Source organism: Convolutriloba macropyga, chromosome 9 (assembly GCF_964194025.1).
Source record: "Convolutriloba macropyga chromosome 9, txConMacr16.3, whole genome shotgun sequence".
In the NCBI taxonomy this organism is placed as follows: Eukaryota; Metazoa; Xenacoelomorpha; order Acoela; family Convolutidae; genus Convolutriloba; species Convolutriloba macropyga.
The window spans coordinates 63,947,685-63,973,207 of NC_134476.1; the positions used below are offsets into that span (position 1 = coordinate 63,947,685).

The 25,523-nt window shown below is 40.1% G+C and overlaps 8 non-coding genes across 8 annotated transcripts; all 8 read left to right on the forward strand.

Moving 5' to 3' along the window:
• Nucleotides 1-7,727: 7,727 nt before the first annotated feature.
• Nucleotides 7,728-7,846, forward strand: LOC142347083 (5S ribosomal RNA). The gene has a single exon (XR_012760107.1). It is a non-coding gene; the product is annotated as a 5S ribosomal RNA (ribosomal RNA).
• Nucleotides 7,847-11,432: 3,586 nt separating this feature from the next.
• On the forward strand, nucleotides 11,433-11,551 carry LOC142347222 (5S ribosomal RNA). Its single transcript, XR_012760236.1, has one exon. It is a non-coding gene; the product is annotated as a 5S ribosomal RNA (ribosomal RNA).
• A 2,834-nt stretch (nucleotides 11,552-14,385) lies between these two features.
• LOC142347270 (5S ribosomal RNA) lies at nucleotides 14,386-14,504 on the forward strand. The gene has a single exon (XR_012760281.1). It is a non-coding gene; the product is annotated as a 5S ribosomal RNA (ribosomal RNA).
• Nucleotides 14,505-15,453: 949 nt separating this feature from the next.
• On the forward strand, nucleotides 15,454-15,572 carry LOC142347272 (5S ribosomal RNA). Its single transcript, XR_012760283.1, has one exon. It is a non-coding gene; the product is annotated as a 5S ribosomal RNA (ribosomal RNA).
• A 948-nt stretch (nucleotides 15,573-16,520) lies between these two features.
• Nucleotides 16,521-16,639, forward strand: LOC142347223 (5S ribosomal RNA). Its single transcript, XR_012760237.1, has one exon. It is a non-coding gene; the product is annotated as a 5S ribosomal RNA (ribosomal RNA).
• A 2,459-nt stretch (nucleotides 16,640-19,098) lies between these two features.
• On the forward strand, nucleotides 19,099-19,217 carry LOC142347262 (5S ribosomal RNA). Its single transcript, XR_012760274.1, has one exon. It is a non-coding gene; the product is annotated as a 5S ribosomal RNA (ribosomal RNA).
• A 1,704-nt stretch (nucleotides 19,218-20,921) lies between these two features.
• Nucleotides 20,922-21,040, forward strand: LOC142347263 (5S ribosomal RNA). The gene has a single exon (XR_012760275.1). It is a non-coding gene; the product is annotated as a 5S ribosomal RNA (ribosomal RNA).
• A 2,828-nt stretch (nucleotides 21,041-23,868) lies between these two features.
• LOC142347084 (5S ribosomal RNA) lies at nucleotides 23,869-23,987 on the forward strand. The gene has a single exon (XR_012760108.1). It is a non-coding gene; the product is annotated as a 5S ribosomal RNA (ribosomal RNA).
• The last annotated feature ends 1,536 nt before the right edge of the window (nucleotides 23,988-25,523 follow it).

Sequence of the window (25,523 nt, forward strand, 5' to 3'; positions counted from 1 at the left end):
AACTACGGCTCAAGTGGAGCATACCAACAAAAAATGAGCCAATTCGGACTAAAATTGACGATTTGGTGGCCAAAACAAAGTTCGGTGATCGAAAAAGTTAAGCCTCATCGAGCGCGGATACTTTTTTGGAAATTGGTGAAAACTTGACAAAAATGGTTTGCTGTGCCAGATTTTTTTTATTTTATCCCCAACTATGGCTCAAGTGGAGCATGCCCACAAAAAATGAGCCATTTCGGACTAAAATTGACGATTTGGTGGCCAAAACAAAGTTCGGTGATCGAAAAAGTTAAGCCTAATCGAGCGCGGATATTTTTTTGGAAGTTGGTGAAAACTTGTCAAAAATGGTTCGCTGTGCCAGATTTTTTTATTTTATCCCCAACTCTGGCTCAAGTGGAGCATGCTCACAAAAAATGGGCCATTTCGGACTAAAATTGACGATTTGGTGGCCAAAACAAAGTTCGGTGATCGAAAAAGTTAAGCCTCATCGAGCGCGGATACTTTTTTGGAAAATGGTGAAAACTTGTCAAAAACGGTTCGCTGTGCCCGATTTTTTTATTTTATCCCCAACTATGGCTCAAGTGGAGCATGCCCACAAAAAATGAGCCAATTCGGACTAAAATTGACGATTTGGTGGCCAAAACAAAGTTCGGTGATCGAAAAAGTTAAGCTTCATCGAGCGCAGATACTTTTTTGGAAATTAGTGAAAACTTGTCTAAAATGGTTCGCTGTGCCAGATTTTTTTATTTTATCCCCAACTATGGCTCAAGTGGAGCATGCCCACAAAAAATGAGCCAATTCGGACTAAAATTGACGATTTGGTGGCCAAAACAAAGTTCGGTGATCGAAAAAGTTAAGCCTCATAGAGCACGGATACTTTTTTGGAAATTGGTGAAAACTTGTCAAAAAAGGTTCGCTGTGCCAGATTTTTTTATTTTATCCCCAACTATGGCTCAAGTGGAGCATGCCCACAAAAAATGAGCCAATTCGGACTAAAATTGACGATTTGGTGGCCAAAACAAAGTTCGGTGATCGAAAAAGTTAAGCCTCATCGAGCGCGGATACTTTTTTGGAAATTGGTGAAAACTTGACAAAAATGGTTTGCTGTGCCAGATTTTTTTTATTTTATCCCCAACTATGGCTCAAGTGGAGCATGCCCACAAAAAATGAGCCAATTCGGACTAAAATTGACGATTTGGTGGCCAAAACAAAGATCGGTGATCGAAAAAGTTAAGCCTCATTGAGCGCGGATACTTTTTTGGAAATTGGTGAAAACTTGTCAAAAATGGTTCGCTGTGCCAGATTTTTTTGTTTTATCCCCAACTATGGCTCAAGTGGAGCATGCCCACAAAAAATGAGCCAATTCGGACTAAAATTGACGATTTGGTGGCCAAAACAAAGTTCGGTGATCGAAAAAGTTAAGCCTCATCGAGCGCGGATACTTTTTTGGAAAATGGTGAAAACTTGTCAAAAATGGTTCGCTGTGCCAGATTTTTTTGTTTTATCCCCAACTATGGCTCAAGTGGAGCATGCCCACAAAAAATGAGCCAATTCGAACTAAAATTGACGATTTGGTGGCCAAAACAAAGTTCGGTGATCGAAAAAGTTAAGCCTCATCGAGCGCGGATATTTTTTTGGAAGTTGGTGAAAACTTGTCAAAAATGGTTCGCTGTGCCAGATTTTTTTATTTTATCCCCAACTCTGGCTCAAGTGGAGCATGCTCACAAAAAATGGGCCATTTCGGACTAAAATTGACGATTTGGTTGCCAAAACAAAGTTCGGTGATCGAAAAAGTTAAGCCTCATCGAGCGCGGATACTTTTTTGGAAAATGGTGAAAACTTGTCAAAAACGGTTCGCTGTGCCCGATTTTTTTATTTTATCCCCAACTATGGCTCAAGCGGAGCATGCCCACAAAAAATGAGCCAATTCGGACTAAAATTGACGATTTGGTGGCCAAAACAAAGTTTGGTGATCGAAAAAGTTAAGCCTCATCGAGCGCGGATACTTTTTTTGGAAATTGTTGAAAACTTGTCGAAAATGGTTCGCTGTGCCAGATTTTTTTATTTTATCCCCAACTACGGCTCAAGTGGAGCATACCCACAAAAATGAGCCAATTCGGACTAAAATTGACGATTTGGTGGCCAAAACAAAGTTCGGTGATCGAAAAAGTTAAGCCTCATCGAGCGCGGATACTTTTTTGGAAATTGGTGAAAACTTGTCAAAAATGGTTCGCTGTGCCAAATTTTTTTATTTTATCCCCAACTATGGCTCAAGTGGAGCATGCCCACAAAAAATGAGCCATTTCGGACTAAAATTGACGATTTGGTGGCCAAAACAAAGTTCGGTGTTCGAAAAAGTTAAGCCTCATCCAGCGCGGATACTTTTTTGGAAATTGGTGAAAACTTGTCAAAAATGGTTCGCTGTGCCAGATTTTTTATTTTATCCCCAACTATGGCTCAAGTGGAGCATGCCCACAAAAAATGAGCTAATTCGGACTAAAATTGACGATTTGGTGTCCAAAACAAAGTTCGGTGATCGAAAAAGTTAAGCCTCATCGAGCGCGGATATTTTTTTGGAAATTGGTGAAAACTTGTCAAAAATGGTTCGCTGTGCCAGATTTTTTTTATTTTATCCCCAACTCTGGCTCAAGTGGAGCATGCCCACAAAAAATGAGCCATTTCGGACTAAAATTGACGATTTGGTGGCCAAAACAAAGTTCGGTGATCGAAAAAGTTAAGCCTCATCGAGCGTGGATACTTTTTTTGGAAATTGGTGAAAACTTGTCAAAAATGGTTCGCTGTGCCAGATTTTTTTATTTTATCCCCAACTATGGCTCAAGTGGAGCATGCCCACAAAAAATGAGCCAATTCGGACTAAAATTGACGATTTGGTGGCCAAAACAAAGTTTGGTGATCGAAAAAGTTAAGCCTCATCGAGCGCGGATACTTTTTTGGAAATTGGTGAAAACTTGTCAAAAATGGTTCGCTGTGCCAGATTTTTTTATTTCATCCCCAACTACGGCTCAAGTGGAGCATACCCACAAAAAATGAGCCAATTCGGACTAAAATTGACGATTTGGTGGCCAAAACAAAGTTCGGTGATCGAAAAAGTTAAGCCTCATCGAGCGCGGATACTTTTTTGGAAATTGGTGAAAACTTGTCAAAAATGGTTCGCTGTGCCAGATTTTTTTATTTTATCCCCAACTATGGCTCAAGTGGAGCATGCCCACAAAAAATGAGCCAATTCGGAAAAAAATTGCCGATTTGGTGGCCAAAACAAAGTTCGGTGATCGAAAAAGTTAAGCCTCATCGAGCGCGGATACTTTTTTGGAAATTGTTGAAAACTTGTCAAAAATGGTTCGCTGTGCCAGATTTTTTTATTTTATCCCCAACTACGGCTCAAGTGGAGCATACCCACAAAAAATGAGCCAATTCGGACTAAAATTGACGATTTGGTGGCCAAAACAAAGTTCGGTGATCGAAAAAGTTAAGCCTCATCGAGCGCGGATACTTTTTTGGAAATTGTTGAAAAATTGCCAAAAATGGTTCGCTGTGCCAGATTTTTTTATTTTATCCCCAACTACGGCTCAAGTGGAGCATACCAACAAAAAATGAGCCAATTCGGACTAAAATTGACGATTTGGTGGCCAAAACAAAGTTCGGTGATCGAAAAAGTTAAGCCTCATCGAGCGCGGATACTTTTTTGGAAATTGGTGAAAACTTGTCAAAAATGGTTCGCTGTGCCAGATTTTTTTTATTTTGTCCCCAACTATGGCTCAAGTGGAGCATGCCCACAAAAAATGAGCCAATTCGGACTAAAATTGACGATTTGGTGGCCAAAACAAAGTTCGGTGATCGAAAAAGTTAAGCCTCATCGAGCGCGGATACTTTTTTGGAAATTGGTGAAAACTTGTCAAAAATGGTTCGCTGTGCCAGATTTTTTTTATTTTATCCCCAACTATGGCTCAAGTGGAGCATGCCCACAAAAAATGAGCCAATTCGGACTAAAATTGACGATTTGGTGGCCAAAACAAAGTTCGGTGATCGAAAAAGTTAAGCCTCATCGAGCGCGGATACTTTTTTGGAAATTAGTGAAAACTTGTCAAAAATGGTTCGCTGTGCCAGATTTTTTTATTTTATCCCCAACTATGGCTCAAGTGGAGCATGCCCACAAAAAATGAGCCAATTCGGACTAAAATTGACGATTTGGTGGCCAAAACAAAGTTCGGTGATCGAAAAAGTTAAGCCTCATCGAGCGCGGATACTTTTTTGGAAATTCGTGAAAACTTGTCAAAAATGGTTCGCTGTGCCAGATTTTTTTTTTATCCCCAACTATGGCTCAAGTGGAGCATGCCCACAAAAAATGAGCCAATTCGGACTAAAATTGACGATTTGGTGGCCAAAACAAAGATCGGTGATCGAAAAAGTTAAGCCTCATCGAGCGCGGATACTTTTTTGGAAATTGTTGAAAACTTGTCAAAAGTGGTTCGCTGTGCCAGATTTTTTTATTTTATCCTCAACCATGGCTCAAGTGGAGCATGCCCACAAAAAATGAGCCAATTCGGACTAAAATTGACGATTTGGTGGCCAAAACAAAGTTCGGTGATCGAAAAAGTTAAGCCCGATCGAGCGCGGATACTTTTTTGGAAATTGTTGAAAACTTGTCAAAAATGGTTCGCTGTGCCAGATTTTTTTATTTTATCCTCAACTACGGCTCACGTGGAGCATACCCACAAAAAATGAGCCAATTTGGACTAAAATTGACGATTTGGTGGCCAAAACAAAGTTCGGTGATCGAAAAAGTTAAGCCTCATCGAGCGCGGATACTTTTTTGGAAATTGGTGAAAACTTGTCAAAAATGGTTCGCTGTGCCAGATTTTTTTGTTTTATCCCCAATTATGGCTCAAGTGGAGCATGCCCACAAAAAATGAGCCAATTCGGACTAAAATTGACGATTTGGTGGCCAAAACAAAGTTCGGTGATCGAAAAAGTTAAGCCTCATCGAGCGCGGATACTTTTTTGGAAATTGTTCAAAAACTTGTCAAAAATGGTTCACTGTGCCAGATTTTTTCATTTTATCCCCAACTACGGCTCACGTGGAGCATACCCACAAAAAATGAGCCAATTCGGACTAAAATTGAACATTTGGTGGCCAAAACAAAGTTCGGTGATCGAAAAAGTTAAGCCTCATCGAGCGCGGATACTTTTTTGGAAATTGGTGAAAACTTGTCAAAAAGGGTTCGCTGTGCCAGATTTTTTTATTTTATCCCCAACTATGGCTCAAGTGGAGCATGCCCACAAAAAATGAGCCAATTCGGACTAAAATTGACGATTTGGTGGCCAAAACAATGTTCGGTGATCGAAAAAGTTAAGCCTCATCGAGCGCGGATACTTTTTTGGAAATTGGTGAAAACTTGTCAAAAATGGTTCGCTGTGCCAGATTTTTTTATTTTATCCCCAACTATGGCTCAAGTGGAGCATGCCCACAAAAAATGAGCCAATTCGGACTAGAATTGACGATTTGGTGGCCAAAACAAAGTTCGGTGATCGAAAAAGTTAAGCCTCATCGAGCGCGGATACTTTTTTGGAAATTGGTGAAAACTTGTCAAAAATGGTTCGCTGTGCCAGATTTTTTTATTTTATCCCCAACTACGGCTCAAGTGGAGCATGCCCACAAAAAATGAGCCAATTCGGACTAAAACTGACGATTTGGTGGCCAAAACAAAGTTCGGTGATCGAAAAAGTTAAGCCTCATCGAGCGCGGATACTTTTTTGGAAATTGGTGAAAACTTGTCAAAAATGGTTCGCTGTGCCAGATTTATTTATTTTATCCCCAACTATGGCTCAAGTGGAGCATGCCCACAAAAAATGAGCCATTTCGGACTAAAATTGACGATTTGGTGGCCAAAACAAAGTTCGGTGATCGAAAAAGTTAAGCCTCATCGAGCGCGGATACTTTTTTGGAAATTGGTGAAAACTTGTCAAAAATGGTTCGCCGTGCCAGATTTTTTCATTTTATCCCCAACTACGGCTCAAGTGGAGCATGCCCACAAAAAATGAGCCAATTCGGACTAAAATTGACGATTTGGTGGCCAAAACAAAGTTCGGTGATCGAAAAAGTTAAGCCTCATCGAGCGCGGATACTTTTTTGGAAATTGGTGAAAACTTGTCAAAAATGGTTCGCTGTGCCAGATTTTTTTATCTTATCCCCAACTATGGCTCAAGTGGAGCATGCCCACAAAAAATGAGCCATTTCGGACTAAAATTGACGATTTGGTGGCCAAAACAAAGTTCGGTGATCGAAAAAGTTAAGCCTCATCGAGCGCGGATACTTTTTTGGAAATTGGTGAAAACTTGTCAAAAATGGTTCGCTGTGCCAGATTTTTTTATTTTATCCCCAACTATGGCTCAAGTGGAGCATGCCCACAAAAAATGAGCCAATTCGGACTAAAATTGACGATTTGGTGGCCAAAACAAAGTTCGGTGATCGAAAAAGTTAAGCCTCATCGAGCGCGGATACTTTTTTGGAAATCGTTGAAAACTTGTCAAAAATGGTTCGCTGTGCCAGATTTTTTTTTTAATCCCCAACTACGGCTCAAGTGGAGCATACCCACAAAAAATGAGCCAATTCGGACTAAAATTGACGATTTGGTGGCCAAAACAAAGTTCGGTGATCGAAAAAGTTAAGCCTCATCGAGCGCGGATACTTTTTTGGAAATTGGTGAAAACTTGTCAAAAATGGTTCGCTGTGCAATTTTTTTTTATTGTATCCCCAACTATGGCTCAAGTGGAGCATGCCCACAAAGAATGAGCCATTTCAGACTAAAATTGACGATTTGGTGGCCAAAACAAAGTTCGGTGATCGAAAAAGTTAAGCCTCATCGAGCGCGGATACTTTTTTGGAAATTGGTGAAAACTTGTCAGAAATGATTCGCTGTGCCAGATTTTTTTATTTTATCCCTAACTACGGCTTAAGTGGAGCATACCCACAGAAAATGAGCCAATTCGGACTAAAATTGACGATTTGGTGGTCAAAACAAAGTTCGGTGATCGAAAAAGTTAAGCCTCATCGAGCGCGGATACTTTTTGTAAATGACAATTTCAGCAATAACCATTGCTCCAAACACACCCCATATACTTGTAAAGGCCATTCTAATAGTTCCCCTGCTTGCGTTTACTGTATATTTGGTATTTGGAACTGTCTCGGAAACATCAATACTAATTGTAAAATTTCCCTTTATTAAACTAACTTTTAGTTTAGTGCAAATCGCTGAGTTCCATTCTTTAGGCTGCACTCCGCTAACGCAGAGTGCATTCAAATAAAACTTATCAAATAGAGTTGATACTTACCTATTTAATAAGTTTATCACAACAATTAGGCTAAAAGCAATTGAGCTATGATTTTCCCAAGTACCGGCCTAAACCCACTGAAGTCTTGCCTCCGGTTCAATGTCCGGTTGAACAGGTTCCTCGGACCCAATTCATCTCTCCCTTGTTTTGGGGCCGTTCCACTGTATTGTGGAAGGTTGGAAGCAAAAAGATTGTGTGTTGGTCATAATACACTGTATGGCTACGAATTGCATAAATTATAACACAAACGTGGCTAAAACTGCATGTATTAAGTGACTATTTTGCAAACCGCAAGGCGGCGAGTTAAAGTGATCCTGTATATGAATATAAGACTACAATACACTACTGTTGTATATAAATTCGCCCCCACTTACGCAAATGCCTACGACCATACCATGTTGAATGCACCGGTTCTCGTCCGATCACCGAAATTAAGCAACATTGGGCCTGGTTAGTACTTGGATGGGTGACCGCTTGGGAACACCAGGTGTTGTAGGCTTTTTATTTTGAGTATTCAAACCTCATAGAATACTTTTATTCGATATTTACACACTTTAGAGCCTCAAAAAGCCTCGGTGATCGAAAAAGTTAAGCCTCATCGAGCGCGGATACTTTTTTTGGAAATTGGTAAAAACTTGTCCAAAATGGTTCGCTGTGCCAGATTTTTTTTATTTTATCCCCAACTATGGCTCAAGTGGAGCATGCCCACAAAAAATGAGCCAATTCGGACTAAAATTGACGATTTGGTGGCCAAAACAAAGTTCGGTGATCGAAAAAGTTAAGCCTCATCGAGCGCAGATACTTTTTTGGAAATTAGTGAAAACTTGTCAAAAATGGTTCGCTGTGCCAGATTTTTTTTATTTTATCCCCAACTATGGCTCAAGTGGAGCATGCCCACAAAAAATGAGCCAATTCGGACTAAAATTGACGATTTGGTGGCCAAAACAATGTTCGGTGATCGAAAAAGTTAAGCCTCATCGAGCGCGGATACTTTTTTGGAAATTGGTGAAAACTTGTCAAAAATGGTTCGATGTGCCAGATTTTTTTATTTTATCCCCAACTATGGCTCAAGTGGAGCATGCCCACAAAAAATGAGCCATTTCGGACTAAAATTGACGATTTGGTGGCCAAAACAAAGTTCGGTGATCGAAAAAGTTAAGCCTCATCGAGCGCGGATACTTTTTTTGGAAATTGGTGAAAACTTGTCAAAAATGGTTCGCTGTGCCAGATTTTTTTATTTTATCCCCAACTATGGCTCAAGTGGAGCATGCCCACAAAAAATGAGCCAATTCGGACAAAAATTGACGATTTGGTGGCCAAAACAAAGTTCGGTGATCGAAAAAGTTAAGCCTCATCGAGCGCGGATACTTTTTTGGAAATTGTTGAAAACTTGTCAAAAATGGTTCGCTGTGCCAGATTTTTTTATTTTATCCCCAACTACGGCTCAAGTGGAGCATACCCACAAAAAATGAGCCAATTCGGACTAAAATTGACGATTTGGTGGCCAAAACAAAGTTCGGTGATCGAAAAAGTTAAGCCTCATCGAGCGCGGATACTTTTTTGGAAATTAGTGAAAACTTGTCAAAAATGGTTCGCTGTGCCAGATTTTTTTTATTTTATCCCCAACTATGGCTCAAGTGGAGCATGCCCACAAAAAATGAGCCAATTCGGACTAAAATTGACGATTTGGTGGCCAAAACAATGTTCGGTGATCGAAAAAGTTAAGCCTCATCGAGCGCGGATACTTTTTTGGAAATTGGTGAAAACTTGTCAAAAATGGTTCGATGTGCCAGATTTTTTTATTTTATCCCCAACTATGGCTCAAGTGGAGCATGCCCACAAAAAATGAGCCATTTCGGACTAAAATTGACGATTCGGTGGCCAAAACAAAGTTCGGTGATCGAAAAAGTTAAGCCTCATCGAGCGCGGATACTTTTTTTGGAAATTGGTGAAAACTTGTCAAAAATGGTTCGCTGTGCCAGATTTTTTTATTTTATCCCCAACTATGGCTCAAGTGGAGCATGCCCACAAAAAATGAGCCAATTCGGACAAAAATTGACGATTTGGTGGCCAAAACAAAGTTCGGTGATCGAAAAAGTTAAGCCTCATCGAGCGCGGATACTTTTTTGGAAATTGTTGAAAACTTGTCAAAAATGGTTCGCTGTGCCAGATTTTTTTATTTTATCCCCAACTACGGCTCAAGTGGAGCATACCCACAAAAAATGAGCCAATTCGGACTAAAATTGACGATTTGGTGGCCAAAACAAAGTTCGGTGATCGAAAAAGTTAAGCCTCATCGAGCGCGGATACTTTTTTGGAAATTGGTAAAAACTTGTCAAAAATGGTTCGCTGTGCCAAATTTTTTTATTTTATCCCCAACTAAGGCTCAAGTGGAGCATGCCCACAGAAAATGAGCCAATTCGGACTAAAATTGACGATTTGGTGGCCAAAACAAAGTTCGGTGATCGAAAAAGTTAAGCCTCATCGAGCGCGGATACTTTTTTGGAAATTGGTAAAAACTTGTCAAAAATGGTTCGCTGTGCCAAATTTTTTTATTTTATCCCCAACTAAGGCTCAAGTGGAGCATGCCCACAAAAAATGAGCCAATTCGGACTAAAATTGACGATTTGGTGGCCAAAACAAAGTTCGGTGATCGAAAAAGTTAAGCCTCATCGAGCGCGGATACTTTTTTGGAAATTGGTAAAAACTTGTCAAAAATGGTTCGCTGTGCCAAATTTTTTTATTTTATCCCCAACTAAGGCTCAAGTGGAGCATGCCCACAAAAAATGAGCCAATTCGGACTAAAATTGACGATTTGGTGGCCAAAACAAAGTTCGGTGATCGAAAAAGTTAAGCCTCATCGAGCGCGGATACTTTTTTGGAAATTAGTAAAAACTTGTCAAAAATGGTTCGCTGTGCCAAATTTTTTTATTTTATCCCCAACTAAGGCTCAAGTGGAGCATGCCCACATAAAATGAGCCAATTCGGACTAAAATTGACGATTTGGTGGCCAAAACAAAGTTCGGTGATCGAAAAAGTTAAGCCTCATCGAGCGCGGATACTTTTTTGGAAATTGGTAAAAACTTGTCAAAAATGGTTCGCTGTGCCAAATTTTTTTATTTTATCCCCAACTAAGGCTCAAGTGGAGCATGCCCACAAAAAATGGGCCATTTCGGACTAAAATTGACGATTTGGTGGCCAAAACAAAGTTCGGTGATCGAAAAAGTTAAGCCTCATCGAGCGCGGATACTTTTTTGGAAATTGGTGAAAACTTGTCAGAAATGGTTCGCTGTGCCAGGTTTTTTTATTTTATCCCTAACTACGGCTCATGTGGAGCATACCCACAAAAAATGAGCCAATTCGGACTAAAATTGACGATTTGGTGGCCAAAACAAAGTTCGGTGATCGAAAAAGTTAAGCCTCATCGAGCGCGGATACTTTTTGTAAATGACAATTTCAGCAATAACCATTGCTCCAAACACACCCCATATACTTGTAAAGGCCATTCTAATAGTTCCCCTGCTTGCGTTTACTGTATATTTGGTATTTGGAACTGTCTCGGAAACATCAATACTAATTGTAAAATTTCCCTTTATTAAACTAACTTTTACGTTAGTGCAAATCGCTGAGTTCCATTCTTTAGGCTGCACTCCGCTAACGCAGAGTGCATTCAAATAAAACTTATCAAATAGAGTTGATACTTACCTATTTAATAAGTTTAGCACAACAATTAGGCTAAAAGCAATTGAGCTATGATTTTCCCAAGTACCGGCCTAAACCCACTGAAGTCATGCCTCCGGTTCAATGTCCGGTTGAACAGGTTCCTCGGACCCAATTCATCTCTCCCTTGTTTTGGGGCCGTTCCACTGTATTGTGGAAGGTTGGAAGCAAAAAGTTTGTGCGTTGGTCATAATACACTGTATGGCTACGAATTGCATAAATTATAACACAAACGTGGCTAAAATTGCATGTATTAAGTGACTATTTTGCAAACCGCAAGGCGGCGAGTTAAAGTGATCCTGTATATGAATATAACACTACAATACAATACTGTTGTATATAAATTCGCCCCCACTTACGCAAATGCCTACGACCGTACCATGTTGAATGCACCGTTTCTCGTCCGATCACCGAAGTTAAGCAACATTGGGCCTGGTTAGTACTTGGATGGGTGACCGCTTGGGAACACCAGGTGTTGTAGGCTTTTTCTTTTGAGTATTCAAACCTCATAGAATACTTTTATTCGATATTTACACATTTTAGAGCCTCAAAAAGCCTCGGTGATCGAAAAAGTTAAGCCTCATCGAGCGCGGATACTTTTTTGGAAATTGGTAAAAACTTGTCCAAAATGGTTCGCTGTGCCAGATTTTGTTTATTTTATCCCCAACTATGGCTTAAGTGGAGCATGCCCACAAAAAATGAGCCAATTCGGACTAAAATTGACGATTTGGTGGCCAAAACAAAGTTCGGTGATCGAAAAAGTTAAGCCTTATCGAGCGCGGATACTTTTTTTGGAAATTGTTGATAACTTGTCAAAAATGGTTCGCTGTGCCAGATTTTTTTATTTTATCCCCAACTACGGCTCAAGTGGAGCATGCCCACAAAAAATGAGCCAATTCGGACTAAAATTGACGATTTGGTGGCCAAAACAAAGTTCGGTGATCGAAAAAGTTAAGCCTCATCGAGCGCGGATACTTTTTTGGAAATTGGTGAAAACTTGTCAGAAATGGTTCGCTGTGCCAGATTTTTTATTTTATCCCCAACTATGGCTAAAGTGGAGCATGCCCACAAAAAATGAGCCATTTCGGACTAAAATTGACGATTTGGTGGCCAAAACAAAGTTCGGTGATCGAAAAAGTTAAGCCTCATCGAGCGCGGATACTTTTTTTTGGAAATTGGTGAAAACTTGTCAAAAATGGTTCGCTGTGCCAGATTTTTTTATTTTATCCCCAACTATGGCTCAAGTGGAGCATGCCCACAAAAAATGAGCCAATTCGGACTAAAATTGACGATTTGGTGGCCAAAACAAAGTTCGGTGATCGAAAAAGTTAAGCCTCATCGAGCGCGGATACTTTTTTGGAAATTGGTAAAAACTTGTCAAAAATGGTTCGCTGTGCCAAATTTTTTTATTTTATCCCCAACTAAGGCTCAAGTGGAGCATGCCCACAAAAAATGAGCCAATTCGGACTAAAATTGACGATTTGGTGGCCAAAACAAAGTTCGGTGATCGAAAAAGATAAGCCTCATCGAGCGCGGATACTTTTTTTGGAAATTGGTGAAAACTTGTCAAAAATGGTTCGCTGTGCCAGATTTTCTTATTTTATCCCCAACTATGGCTCAAGTGGAGCATGCCCACAAAAAATGAGCCAATTCGGACTAAAATTGACGATTTGGTGGCCAAAACAAAGTTCGGTGATCGAAAAAGTTAAGCCTCATCGAGCGCGGATACTTTTTTGGAAATTGGTGAAAACTTGTCAGAAATGGTTCGCTGCGCCAGATTTTTTTATTTTATCCCCAACTATGGCTCAAGTGGAGCATGCCCACAAAAAATGAGCCATTTCGGACTAAAATTGACGATTTGGTGGCCAAAACAAAGTTTGGTGATCGAAAAAGTTAAGCCTCATCGAGCGCGGATACTTTTTTTGGAAATTGGTGGAAACTTGTCAAAAATGGTTCGCTGTGCCAGATTTTTTTATTTTATCCCCAACTATGGCTCAAGTGGAGCATGCCCACAAAAAATGAGCCATTTCGGACTAAAATTGACGATTTGGTGGCCAAAACAAAGTTCGGTGATCGAAAAAGTTAAGCCTCATCGAGCGCGGATACTTTTTTTGGAAATTGGTGAAAACTTGTCAAAAATGGTTCGCTGTGCCAGATTTTTTTATTTTATCCCCAACTATGGCTCAAGTGGAGCATGCCCACAAAAAATGAGCCAATTCGGACTAAAATTGACGATTTGGTGGCCAAAACAAAGTTCGGTGATCGAAAAAGATAAGCCTCATCGAGCGCGGATACTTTTTTTGGAAATTGGTGAAAACTTGTCAAAAATGGTTCGCTGTGCCAGATTTTTTTATTTTATCCCCAACTATGGCTCAAGTGGAGCATGCCCACAAAAAATGAGCCAATTCGGACTAAAATTGACGATTTGGTGGCCAAAACAAAGTTCGGTGATCGAAAAAGATAAGCCTCATCGAGCGCGGATACTTTTTTTGGAAATTGGTGAAAACTTGTCAAAAATGGTTCGCTGTGCCGGATTTTTTTATTTTGTCCCCAACTACGGCTCAAGTGGATCATACCCACAAAAAAGAGCCAATTCGGACTAAAATTGACGACTTGGTGGCCAAAACAAAGTTCGGTGATCGAAAAAGTTAAGCCGCATCGAGCGCGGATACTTTTTGTAAATGACAATTTCAGCAATAACCATTGCTCCAAACACACCCCATATACTTGTAAAGGCCATTCTAATAGTTCCCCTGCTTGCGTTTACTGTATATTTGGTATTTGGAACTGTCTCGGAAACATCAATACTAATTGTAAAATTTCCCTTTATTAAACTAACTTTTAAGTTGTGCAAATCGCTGAGTTCCATTCTTTAGGCTGCACTCCGCTAACGCAGAGTGCATTCAAATAAAACTTATCAATTAGAGTTGATACTTAGCTATTTAATAAGTTTATCACAACAATTAGGCTAAAAGCAATTGAGCTATGATTTTCCCAAGTACCGGCCTAAACCCACTGAAGTCATGCCTCCGGTTCAATGTCCGGTTGAACAGGTTCCTCGGACCCAATTCATCTCTCCCTTGTTTTTGGGCCGTTCCACTGTTTTGTGGAAGGTTGGAAGCAAAAAGTTTGTGCATTGGTCATAATACACTGTATGGCTACGAATTGCATAAATTATAACACAAACGTGGCTAAAATTGCATGTATTAAGTGACTATTTTGCAAACCGCAAGGCGGCGAGTTAAAGTGATCCTGTATATGAATATAAGACTACAATACACTACTGTTGTATATAAATTCGCCCCCACTTACGCAAATGCCTACGACCATACCATGTTGAATGCACCGGTTCTCGTCCGATCACCGAAATTAAGCAAAATTGGGCCTGGTTAGTACTTGGATGGGTGACCGCTTGGGAACACCAGGTCTTGTAGGCTTTTTATTTTGAGTATTCAAACCTCATAGAATACTTTTATTCGATATTTACACATTTTAGAGCCTCAAAAAGCCTCGGTGATCGAAAAAGTTAAGCCTCATCGAGCGCGGATACTTTTTTGGAAATTGGTAAAAACTTGTCCAAAATGGTTCGCTGTGCCAGATTTTTTTTTATTTTATCCCCAACTATGGCTCAAGTGGAGCATGCCCACAAAAAATGAGCCAATTCGGACTAAAATTGACGATTTGGTGGCCAAAACAAAGTTCGGTGATCGAAAAAGTTAAGCCTCATCGAGCGCGGATACTTTTTGTAAATGACAATTTCAGCAATAACCATTGCTCCAAACACACCCCATATACTTGTAAAGGCCATTCTAATAGTTCCCCTGCATGCGTTTACTGTATATTTGGTATTTGGAACTGTCTCGGAAACATCAATACTAATTGTAAAATTTCCCTTTATTAAACTAACTTTTAAGTTGTGCAAATCGCTGAGTTCCATTCTTTAGGCTGCACTCCGCTAACGCAGAGTGCATTCAAATAAAACTTATCAATTAGAGTTGATACTTAGCTATTTAATAAGTTTATCACAACAATTAGGCTAAAAGCAATTGAGCTATGATTTTCCCAAGTACCGGCCTAAACCCACTGAAGTCATGCCTCCGGTTCAATGTCCGGTTGAACAGGTTCCTCGGACCCAATTCATCTCTCCCTTGTTTTGGGGCCGTTCCACTGTATTGTGGAAGGTTGGAAGCAAAAAGTTTGTGCATTGGTCATAATACACTGTATGGCTACGAATTGCATAAATTATAACACAAACGTGGCTAAAATTGCATGTATTAAGTGACTATTTTGCAAACCGCAAGGCGGCGAGTTAAAGTGATCCTGTATATGAATATAAGACTACAATACACTACTGTTGTATATAAATTCGCCCCCACTTACGCAAATGCCTACGACCATACCATGTTGAATGCACCGGTTCTCGTCCGATCACCGAAATTAAGCAAAATTGGGCCTGGTTAGTACTTGGATGGGTGACCGCTTGGGAACACCAGGTCTTGTAGGCTTTTTATTTTGAGTATTCAAACCTCATAGAATACTTTTATTCGATATTTACACATTTTAGAGCCTCAAAAAGCCTCGGTGATCGAAAAAGTTAAGCCTCATCGAACGCGGATACTTTTTTGGAAATTGGTAAAAACTTGTCCAAAATGGTTCGCTGTGCCAGACTTTTTTTATTTTATCCCCAACTATGGCTCAAGTGGAGCATGCCCACAAAAAATGAGCCAATTCGGACTAAAATTGACGATTTGGTGGCCAAAACAAAGTTCGGTGATCGAAAAAGTTAAGCCTCATCGAGCGCGGATACTTTTTGTAAATGACAATTTCAGCAATAACCATTGCTCCAAACACACCCCATATACTTCTAAAGGCCATTCTAATAGTTCCCCTGCATGCGTTTACTGTATATTTGGTATTTGGAACTGTCTCGGAAACATCAATACTAATTGTAAAATTTCCCTTTATTAAACTAACTTTTAAGTTGTGCAAATCGCTGAGTTCCATTCATTAGGCTGCACTCCGCTAACGCAGAGTGCATTCAAATAAAACTTATCAATTAGAGTTGATACTTACCTATTTAATAAGTTTATCACAACAATTAGGCTAAAAGCAATTGAGCTATGATTTTCCCAAGTACCGGCCTAAACCCACTGAAGTCATGCCTCCGGTTCAATGTCCGGTTGAACAGGTTCCTCGGACCCAATTCATCTCTCCCTTGTTTTGGGGCCGTTCCACTGTATTGTGGAAGGTTGGAAGCAAAAAGTTTGTGCATTGGTCATAATACACTGTATGGCTACGAATTGCATAAATTATAACACAAACGTGGCTAAAATTGCATGTATTAAGTGACTATTTTGCAAACCGCAAGGCGGCGAGTTAAAGTGATCCTGTATATGAATATAAGACTACAATACACTACTGTTGTATATAAATTCGCCCCCACTTACGCAAATGCCTACGACCATACCATGTTGAATGCACCGGTTCTCGTCCGATCACCGAAATTAAGCAACATTGGGCCTGGTTAGTACTTGGATGGGTGACCGCTTGGGAACACCAGGTCTTGTAGGCTTTTTATTTTGAGTATTAAAACCTCATAGAATACTTTTATTCGATATTTACACATTTTAGAGCCTCAAAAAGCCTCGGTGATCGAAAAAGTTAAGCCTCATCGAGCGCGGATACTTTTTTGGAAGTTGGTGAAAACTTGTCAAAAATGGTTCGCTGTGCCAGATTTTTTTATTTTATCCCCAACTACGGCTCAAGTGGAGCATGCCCACAAACAATAAGCCAATTCGGACTAAAATTGACGATTTGGTGGCCAAAACAAGTTCGGTGGTCGAAAAAGTTAAGCCTCATCGAGCGCGGATACTTTTTTGGAAATTGGTGAAAACTTGTCAAAAATGGTTCGCTGTGCCAGATTTTTTTATTTTATCCCCAACTACGGCTCAAGTGGAGCATGCCCACAAAAAATGAGCCAATTCGGACTAAAATTGACGATTTGGTGGCCAAAACAAAGTTCGGTGATCGAAAAAGTTAGGCCTCATCGAGCGCGGATACTTTTTTGGAAATTGGTGAAAACTTGTCAAAAATGGTTCGCTGTGCCAGATTTTTTTATTTTATCCCCAACTATGGCTCAAGTGGAGCATGCCCACAAAAAATGAGCCATTTCGGACTAAAATTGACGATTTGGTGGCCAAAACAAAGTTCGGTGATCGAAAAAGTTAAGCCTCATCGAGCGCGGATACTTTTTTGTAAATTGGTGAAAACTTGTCAAAAATGGTTCGCTGTGCCAGATTTTTTTTTATTTTATCCCCAACTATGGCTCAAGTGGAGCATGCCCACAAAAAATGAGCCAATTCGGACTAAAATTGACGATTTGGTGGCCAAAACAATGTTCGGAGATCGAAAAAGTTAAGCCTCATCGAGCGCGGATACTTTTTTGGAAATTGGTGAAAACTTGTCAAAAATGGTTCGCTGTGCCAGATTTTTTTTATTTTATCCCCGACTATGGCTCAAGTGGAGCATGCCCACAAAAAATGAGCCAATTCGGACTAAAATTGACGATTTGGTGGCCAAAACAAAGTTCGGTGATCGAAAAAGTTAAGCCTCATCGAGCGCGGATACTTTTTTGGAAATTGGTGAAAACTTGTCAAAAATGGTTCGCTGTGCCAGATTTTTTTTTATTTTATCCCCAACTATGGCTCAAGTGGAGCATGCCCACAAAAAATGAGCCATTTCGGACTAAAATTGACGATTTGGTGGCCAAAACAAAGTTCGGTGATCGAAAAAGTTAAGCCTCATCGAGCGCGGATACTTTTTTGGAAATTGGTGAAAACTTGTCAAAAATGGTTCGCTGTGCCAGATTTTTTTTTTATTTTATCCCCAACTATGGCTCAAGTGGAGCATGCCCACAAAAAATGAGCCAATTCGGACTAAAATTGACGATTTGGTGGCCAAAACAATGTTCGGAGATCGAAAAAGTTAAGCCTCATCGAGCGCGGATACTTTTTTGGAAATTGGTGAAAACTTGTCAAAAATGGTTCGCTGTGCCAGATTTTTTTTATTTTATCCCCGACTATGGCTCAAGTGGAGCATGCCCACAAAAAATGAGCGAATTCAGACTAAAATTGACGATTTGGTGGCCAAAACAAAGTTCGGTGATCGAAAAAGTTAAGCCTCATCGAGCGCGGATACTTTTTTGGAAATTGTTGAAAACTTGTCAAAAATGGTTCGCTGTGCCAGATTTTTTTATTTTATCCGCAACTACGGCTCAAGTGGAGCATACCCACAAAAAATGAGCCAATTCGGACTAAAATTGACGATTTCGTGGCCAAAACAAAGTTCGGTGATCGAAAAAGTTAAGCCTCATCGAGCGCGGATACTTTTTGTAAATGACAATTTCAGCAATAACCATTGCTCCAAACACACCCCATATACTTGTAGAGGCCATTCTAATAGTTCCCCTGCTTGCGTTTACTGTATATTTGGTATTTGGAACTGTCTCGGAAACATCAATACTAATTGTAAAATTTCCCTTTATTAAACTAACTTTTAAGTTGTGCAAATCGCTGAGTTCCATTCTTTAGGCTGCACTCCGCTAACGCAGAGTGCATTCAAATAAAACTTATCAATTAGAGTTGATACTTACCTATTTAATAAGTTTATCACAACAATTAGGCTAAAAGCAATTGAGCTATGATTTTCCCAAGTACCGGCCTAAACCCACTGAAGTCATGCCTCCGGTTCAATGTCCAGTTGAACAGGTTCCTCGGACCCAATTCATCTCTCCCTTGTTTTGGGGCCGTTCCACTGTATTGTGGAAGGTTGGAAGCAAAAAGTTTGTGCGTTGGTCATAATACACTGTATGGCTACGAATTGCATAAATTATAACACAAACGTGGCTAAAATTGCATGTATTAAGTGACTATTTTGCAAACCGCAAGGCGGCGAGTTAAAGTGATCCTGTATATGAATATAAGACTACAATACACTACTGTTGTATATAAATTCGCCCCCACTTACGCAAATGCCTACGACCATACCATGTTGAATGCACCGGTTCTCGTCCGATCACCCAAATTAAGCAACATTGGGCCTGGTTAGTACTTGTATGGGTGACCGCTTGGGAACACCAGGTGTTGTAGGCTTTTTATTTTGAGTATTCAAACCTCATAGAATACTTTTATTCGATATTTACACATTTTAGAGCCTCAAAAAGCCTCGGTGATCGAAAAAGTTAAGCCTCATCGAGCGCGGATACTTTTTTGGAAATCGGTAAAAACTTGTCCAAAATGGTTCGCTGTGCCAGATTTTTTTGTTTTATCCCTAACTATGGCTCAAGTGGAGCATGCCCACAAAAAATGAGCCAATTCGGACTAAAATTGACGATTTGGTGGCCAAAACAAAGTTCGGTGATCGAAAAAGTTAAGCCTCATCGAGCGCGGATACTTTTTTGGAAATTGGTGAAAACTTGTCAAAAATGGTTCGCTGTGCCAGATTTTTTTTTATTTTATCCCCAACTATGGCTCAAGTGGAGCATGCCCACAAAAAATGAGCCATTTCGGACTAAAATTGACGATTTGGTGGCCAAAACAAAGTTCGGTGATCGAAAAAGTTAAGCCTCATCGAGCGCGGATACTTTTTTGGAAATTGGTGAAAACTTGTCAAAAATGGTTCGCTGTGCCAGATTTTTTTTTATTTTATCCCCAACTATGGCTCAAGTGGAGCATGCCCACAAAAAATGAGCCAATTCGGACTAAAATTGACGATTTGGTGGCCAAAACAATGTTCGGAGATCGAAAAAGTTAAGCCTCATCGAGCGCGGATACTTTTTTGGAAATTGGTGAAAACTTGTCAAAAATGGTTCGCTGTGCCAGATTTTTTTTATTTTATCCCCGACTATGGCTCAAGTGGAGCATGCCCACAAAAAATGAGCGAATTCAGACTAAAATTGACGATTTGGTGGCCAAAACAAAGTTCGGTGATCGAAAAAGTTAAGCCTCATCGAGCGCGGATACTTTTTTGGAAATTGTTGAAAACTTGTCAAAAATGGTTCGCTGTGCCAGATTTTTTTATTTTATCCGCAACTACGGCTCAAGTGGAGCATACCCACAAAAAATGAGCCAATTCGGACTAAAATTGACGATTTCGTGGCCAAAACAAAGTTCGGTGATCGAAAAAGTTAAGCCTCATCGAGCGCGGATACTTTTTGTAAATGACAATTTCAGCAATAACCATTGCTCCAAACACACCCCATATACTTGTAGAGGCCATTCTAATAGTTCCCCTGCTTGCGTTTACTGTATATTTGGTATTTGGAACTGTCTCGGAAACATCAATACTAATTGTAAAATTTCCCTTTATTAAACTAACTTTTAAGTTGTGCAAATCGCTGAGTTCCATTCTTTAGGCTGCACTCCGCTAACGCAGAGTGCATTCAAATAAAACTTATCAATTAGAGTTGATACTTACCTATTTAATAAGTTTATCACAACAATTAGGCTAAAAGCAATTGAGCTATGATTTTCCCAAGTACCGGCCTAAACCCACTGAAGTCATGCCTCCGGTTCAATGTCCAGTTGAACAGGTTCCTCGGACCCAATTCATCTCTCCCTTGTTTTGGGGCCGTTCCACTGTATTGTGGAAGGTTGGAAGCAAAAAGTTTGTGCGTTGGTCATAATACACTGTATGGCTACGAATTGCATAAATTATAACACAAACGTGGCTAAAATTGCATGTATTAAGTGACTATTTTGCAAACCGCAAGGCGGCGAGTTAAAGTGATCCTGTATATGAATATAAGACTACAATACACTACTGTTGTATATAAATTCGCCCCCACTTACGCAAATGCCTACGACCATACCATGTTGAATGCACCGGTTCTCGTCCGATCACCCAAATTAAGCAACATTGGGCCTGGTTAGTACTTGTATGGGTGACCGCTTGGGAACACCAGGTGTTGTAGGCTTTTTATTTTGAGTATTCAAACCTCATAGAATACTTTTATTCGATATTTACACATTTTAGAGCCTCAAAAAGCCTCGGTGATCGAAAAAGTTAAGCCTCATCGAGCGCGGATACTTTTTTGGAAATTGGTAAAAACTTGTCCAAAATGGTTCGCTGTGCCAGATTTTTTTTTTATTTTATCCCCAACTATGGCTCAAGTGGAGCATGCCCACAAAAAATGAGCCAATTCGGACTAAAATTGACGATTTGGTGGCCAAAACAAAGTTCGGTGATCGAAAAAGTTAAGCCTCATCGAGCGCGGATACTTTTTTGGAAATTGGTGAAAACTTGTCAAAAATGGTTCGCTGTGCCAGGTTTTTTTATTTTATCCCCAACTACGGCTCAAGTGGAGCATGCCCACAAAAAATGAGCCAATTCGGACTAAAATTGACGATTTGGTGGCCAAAACAATGTTCGGTGATCGAAAAAGTTAAGCCTCATCGAGCGCGGATACTTTTTGGAAATTGGTGAAAACTTGTCAAAAATGGTTCGCTGTGCCAGATTTTTTTATTTTAACCCCAACTAAGGCTCAAGTGGAGCATGCCCACAAAAAATGAGCCAATTCGGACTAAAATTGACGATTTGGTGGCCAAAACAAAGTTCGATGATCGAAAAAGTTAAGCCTCATCGAGCGCGGATACTTTTGGAAATTGGTGAAAACTTGTCAAAAATGGTTCGCTGTGCCAGATTTTTTTATTTTATCCCCAACTATGGATCAAGTGGAGCATGCCCACAAAAAATGAGCCATTTCGGACAAAAAATTTACGATTTGGTGGCCAAAACAAAGTTCGGTGATCGAAAAAGTTAAGCCTCATCGAGCGCGGATACTTTTTTGGAAATTGGTGAAAACTTGTCAAAAATGGTTCGCTGTGCCAGATTTTTTTATTTTATTCCCAACTACGGCTCAAGTGGAGCATGCCCACAAAAAATGAGCCAATTCGGACTAAAATTGACGATTTGGTGGCCAAAACAAAGTTCGATGATCGAAAAAGTTAAGCCTCATCGAGCGCGGATACTTTTGGAAATTGGTGAAAACTTGTCAAAAATGGTTCGCTGTGCCAGATTTTTTTATTTTATCCCCAACTATGGATCAAGTGGAGCATGCCCACAAAAAATGAGCCATTTCGGACCAAAAATTTACGATTTGGTGGCCAAAACAAAGTTCGGTGATCGAAAAAGTTAAGCCTCATCGAGCGCGGATACTTTTTTGGAAATTGGTGAAAACTTGTCAAAAAAGGTTCGCTGTGCCAGATTTTTTTATTTTATCCCCAACTATGGCTCAAGTGGAGCATGCCCACAAAAAATGAGCCAATTCGGACTAAAATTGACGATTTGGTGGCCAAAACAAAGTTCGGTGATCGAAAAAGTTAAGCCTCATCGAGCGCGGATACTTTTTTGGAAATTGTTGAAAACTTGTCAAAAATGGTTCGCTGTGCCAGATTTTTTTATTTTATCCCCAACTACGGCTCAAGTGGAGCATACCCACAAAAAATGAGCCAATTCGGACTATAATTGACGATTTCGTGGCCAAAACAAAGTTCGGTGATCGAAAAAGTTACGCCTCATCGAGCGCGGATACTTTTTTGGAAATTGGTGAAAACTTGTCAAAAATGGTTCGCTGTGCCAGATTTTTTTTATTTTATCCCCAACTATGGCTCAAGTGGAGCATGCCCACAAAAAATGAGCCATTTTGGACTAAAATTGACGATTTGGTGGCCAAAACAAAGTTCGGTGATCGAAAAAGTTAAGCCTCATCGAGCGCGGATACTTTTTTGGAAATTGGTGAAAACTTGTCAAAAATGGTTCGCTGTGCCAGATTTTTTTATTTTATCCCCAACTATGGCTCAAGTGGAGCATGCCCACAACAAATGAGCCATTTCGGACTAAAATTGACGATTTGATGGCCAAAACAATGTTCGGTGATCGAAAAAGTTAAGCCTCATCGAGCGCGGATACTTTTTTGGAAATTGGTGAAAACTTGTCAAAAATGGTTCGCTGTGCCAGATTTTTTTATTTTATCCCCAATTATGGCCCAAGTGGAGCATGCCCACAAAAAATGAGCCAATTCGGACTAAAATTGACGATTTGGTGGCCAAAACAAAGTTCGGTGATCGAAAAAGTTAAGCCTCATCGAGCGCGGATACTTTTTGTAAATGACAATTTCAGCAATAACCATTGCTCCAAACACACCCCATATACTTGTAAAGGCCATTCTAATAGTTCCCCTGCTTGCGTTTACTGTATATTTGGTATTTGGAACTGTCTCGGAAACATCAATACTAATTGTAAAATTTCCCTTTATTAACCTAACTTTTAAGTTGTGCAAATCGCTGAGTTCCATTCTTTAGGCTGCACTCCGCTAACGCAGAGGGCATTCAAATAAAACTTATCAATTAGAGTTGATACTTACCTATTTAATTAGTTTATCACAACAATTAGGCTAACAGCAATTGAGCTATGATTTTCCCAAGTACCGGCCTAAACCCACTGAAGTCATGCCTCCGGTTCAATGTCCGGTTGAACAGGTTCCTCGGACCCAATTCATCTTTCCCTTGTTTTGGGGCCGTTCCACTGTATTGTGGAAGGTTGGAAGCAAAAAGTTTGTGCGTTGGTCATAATACACTGTATGGCTACGAATTGCATAAATTATAACACAAACGTGGCTAAAATTGCATGTATTAAGTGACTATTTTGCAAACCGCAAGGCGGCGAGTTAAAGTGATTCTGTATATGAATATAAGACTACAATACACTACTGTTGTATATAAATTCGCCCCCACTTACGCAAATGCCTACGACCATACCATGTTGAATGCACCGGTTCTCGTCCGATCACCGAAATTAAGCAACATTGGGCCTGGTTAGTACTTGGATGGGTGACCGCTTGGGAACACCAGGTGTTGTAGGCTTTTTATTTTGAGTATTCAAACCTCATAGAATACTTTTATTCGATATTTACACATTTTAGAGCCTCAAAAAGCCTCGGTGATCGAAAAAGTTAAGCCTCATCGAGCGCGGATACTTTTTTGGAAATTGGTAAAAACTTGTCCAAAATGGTTCGCTGTGCCAGATTTTTTTTATTTTATCCCCAACTATGGCTCAAGTGGAGCATGCCCAAAAAAATGAGCCAATTCCGACTAAAATTGACGATTTGGTGGCCAAAACAAAGTTCGGTGATCGAAAAAGTTAAGCCTCATCCAGCGCGGATACTTTTTTGGAAATTGGTGAAAACTTGTCAAAAATGGTTCGCTGTGCCAGATTTTTTTATTTTATCCCCAACTACGGCTCAAGTGGAGCATGCCCACAAAAAATGAGCCAATTCGGACTAAAATTGACGATTTGGTGGCCAAAACAAAGTTCGGTGATCGAAAAAGTTAAGCCTCATCGAGCGCGTATACTTTTTCGGAAATTGGTTGAAACTTGTCAAAAATGGTTCGCTGTGCCAGATTTTTTTATTTTATCCCCAACTATGGCTCAAGTGGAGCATGCCCACAAAAAATGAGCCATTTCGGACTAAAATTGACGATTTGGTGGCCAAAACAAAGTTCGGTGATCGAAAAAGTTAAGCCTCATCGAGCGCGGATACTTTTTAGGAAATTGGTGAAAACTTGTCAAAAATGGTTCGCTGTGCCAGATTTTTTTATTTTATCCCCAACTACGGCTCAAGTGGAGAATGCCCACAAAAAATGAGCCAATTCGGACTAAAATTGACGATTTGGTGGCCAAAACAAAGTTCGGTGATCGAAAAAGTTAAGCCCCATCGAGCGCGGATACTTTTTTGGAAATTGTTGAAAACTTGTCAAAAATGGTTCGCTGTGCCAGATTTTTTTATTTTATCCCCAACTACGGCTCAAATGGAGCATACCCACAAAAAATGAGCCATTTCGGACTAAAATTGACGATTTGGTGGCCAAAACAAGGTTCGGTGATCGAAAAAGTTAAGCCTCATCGAGCGCGGATACTTTTTTGAAAATTGGTGAAAACTTGTCAAAAATGGTTCGCTGTGCCAGATTGTTTTATTTTATCCCCAACTACGGCTCAAGTGGAGCACGCCCACAAAAAATGAGCCAATTCGGACTAAAATTGACGATTTGGTGGCCAAAACAAAGTTCGGTGATCGAAAAAGTTAAGCCTCATCGAGCGCGGATACTTTTTTGGAAATTGGTGAAAACTTGTCAGAAATGGTTCGCTGTGCCAGATTTTTTTATTTTATCCCCAACTATGGCTCAAGTGGAGCATGCCCACAAAAAATGAGCCATTTCGGACTAAAATTGACGATTTGGTGGCCAAAACAAAGTTCGGTGATCGAAAATTTAAGCCTCATCGAGCGCGGATACTTTTTTTGGAAATTGGTGAAAACTTGTCAAAAATGGTTCGCTGTGCCAGATTTTTTTATTTTATCCCCAACTATGGCTCAAGTGGAGCATGCCCACAAAAAATGAGCC